Below are 2,537 nucleotides of genomic sequence, written 5' to 3' on the forward strand. Positions count from 1 at the left end.
TGTCTAACTGGACCTTATTTATTTAACAAAGCGTGACTGGACCAAAGCATCCGCTGCCGTTCGGCCGCCACCCGAACGCGCCGCGGCCGGCAATGAAGGGTGCGCCCGCACCGTGAGGCCTTGGCCGTGGCGAAGCAAGGGCTGGTTTAAATTCCAGCCCTGTGCCCCTGCCTGCTTCTCTCCTCACACCCCGCCCGGGAGTGACAGCTTTGTGCTGACAAGTGCCAACGTCCCCCCATGAGAGCGGAGCTGCGGCCCAGGACGGGCTCTGCTCCCAGGAGTGGGTGGGAGCCCCGGATCCTCCCGCCTGGTGTCCTGCGGGTGAGCGGAGCCCACCCCGCCTCGGCCCTCGTGTCTCTGCCAGCCAGCAGTGATTGTATGTCAAACCTCTGTCTTGTCACTTAGTCGTACAGGAAAAAGCAGCTCCTGGGCTTCCCAGGACCGCCAAGGTGGCGGGGGCAGGATTTTGGAGGTGAAATCCCCCCTTGCTTTGCCTTTGTGCCCAGTTCCAACAGGTCAGGAAACTCTGGGAAAGGCCCTTCTAGGAGGAGGTAAAAGAAGAGACCAAAATGCAGCTGCTCAGCCATTTCTGCACTTCCTGATGCATCTGGGGAACGGATCGCTGTTACCACGTGGGAAGATGGAAATTAAAGTTATTTTGGGTATTTTGGTCCCTTCCTTAGCACCAGCTGACTTTTTTTACCTGATCCACTAGTCTCTCTCTCAGCCAGTCGGGAGGCTCTGTCCCCAGAGGGTGTTTGGCAGGGACATGCAGCGCCGGCTCCGAGCCAGGCTGTCCCGGTCACAGGGATCACCACAGCCTGACCCCAGCTCAGCTCATTTCCACCCTTTTTTGTTTTCCTGGGTCTCCTGCCTGTCATAAAGGATCAGAGAAGCTGGAACTCTGGAGAGAAGCTCCAGATACATAGGTAGTGTTACAGAACTTGGTCTAAGTTGTACTGGAGAGCTCACACCAATGATTGCCTGTAAAGTATTTCAGATTTTACAGTTCCTTCCAGTACAGCGTGAACCAGAAGGGCTGTTTCTATGAGAGAATTGACTAACGCTGATGCCAGTGCCTCACACCTCTACTGCTTCCTTCTGAAGTGCAACTCAGTCCTCAAGGGCACTGGCACTGCTCTCCTCCCTGGGGACGTGCAGCCCTGGCCAGCGGAGCTGTGTCACCTAAAGGACTAGCTTTTTCTCAGTAGTTAAAAACTCTAATTTGGTTTAAAAGTCTTTTTTGGGTTTTTTTTTCCCCGACTTGAGCTCCCTGAACAAGCCCCAGAGATGCTTTTACTTATGCCAGGGTGGGCTGCAGCAGGACAGACAGAGAATGTCCCAGCCAGGCAGGACCATTCGAGGGGCAGCACAGTGCAGGTGACTCGTTGGGCTCTTCTGCTAGCTGCCTCCAGGATGTCCCGGTCCCCGCTGCCCCATTCCTTCTTCTCGGGGTGGGAGCTGTCGCTGCCGGAGCCTCTGACAGGCTGGGCAGGAGCAGACCCTCTTTCAGTATTACAGCCTCTGGCTTGGGCTCCACTTCGTTTAGGGGAAAGTAGCTCCAACAAAACCAGCTGTAAACATTGGAGCTGGTCTCAAGTCCAAGTCCAGCACGAGCCCTGGGAGCCATGTGGAGGTCTGGCCCCGCTGAAGGGTGGGAGCTGTCGCTGCCGGAGCCTCTGACAGGCTGGGCAGGAGCAGACCCTCTTTCAGTATTACAGCCTCTGGCTTGGGCTCCACTTCGTTTAGGGGAAAGTAGCTCCAACAAAACCAGCTGTAAACATTGGAGCTGGTCTCAAGTCCAAGTCCAGCACGAGCCCTGGGAGCCATGTGGAGGTCTGGCCCCGCTGAAGCACCGTGGGCAGCGTCACCAGCCGATGTCCTGGTCGTTCTGCCCTGGCTGTGGCCGCAGTGCCGGTGCCGCAGCATCGGGGCGGGTGCCCAGCGGGGCAGGGGCGGCAGGAAACTGCCCTCGGTCCGTACGGTTCTTGCCGGTGCTGAAGTATTTCACTTACCTCAGTTTCTTTTAATAAAAAGAATGAATTGCAGCTCTGTCGCTGGGAGTGGAAATCTGTCACCCCTTGTCCTGTGCACCCCTTGGGGAGCTCAGCTTCTCAAACGAGGGCTGGTGGCTGCTGGTGCTGGGAGGATGGAGCTGGAGGACCCTGTGGTCTGGGATGTCCCTCACCTGACGCTGCCTCTCGCTGCTCTTGTTCCTGCCCCTGCTCAGACTCTGCAGATGTTTGAAATAAACCTTCTGAGATGTGACCCCACAGGGCAAAGCCCAGCCTGGTCCCTCGGTGCTCATACAAAGCGGGCAGGAGTGTTTCCCCTTCTCCAAGCTTCACTGTGTCCCTTCACATCCTCAGCAGCGGGAGGAGCTGGATGGCCGGCGCTGAGCCAGGCTGGAGCCGCAGGTCCTGGGCAGAAGGACCAGCTCCTCATCCCACCACCAGCTCCAGTCCCTGCCCAACGCTCTGGGTGTAACTCCCAGCCCACAGTCGCCATCCCAGCAAACTGTTAGTGGGTCCAGTTTC

Source organism: Antrostomus carolinensis, unplaced genomic scaffold (genome assembly GCF_000700745.2).
Source record: "Antrostomus carolinensis isolate BGI_N321 unplaced genomic scaffold, ASM70074v2 scaffold7258, whole genome shotgun sequence".
Classification (NCBI taxonomy): domain Eukaryota; kingdom Metazoa; phylum Chordata; class Aves; order Caprimulgiformes; family Caprimulgidae; genus Antrostomus; species Antrostomus carolinensis.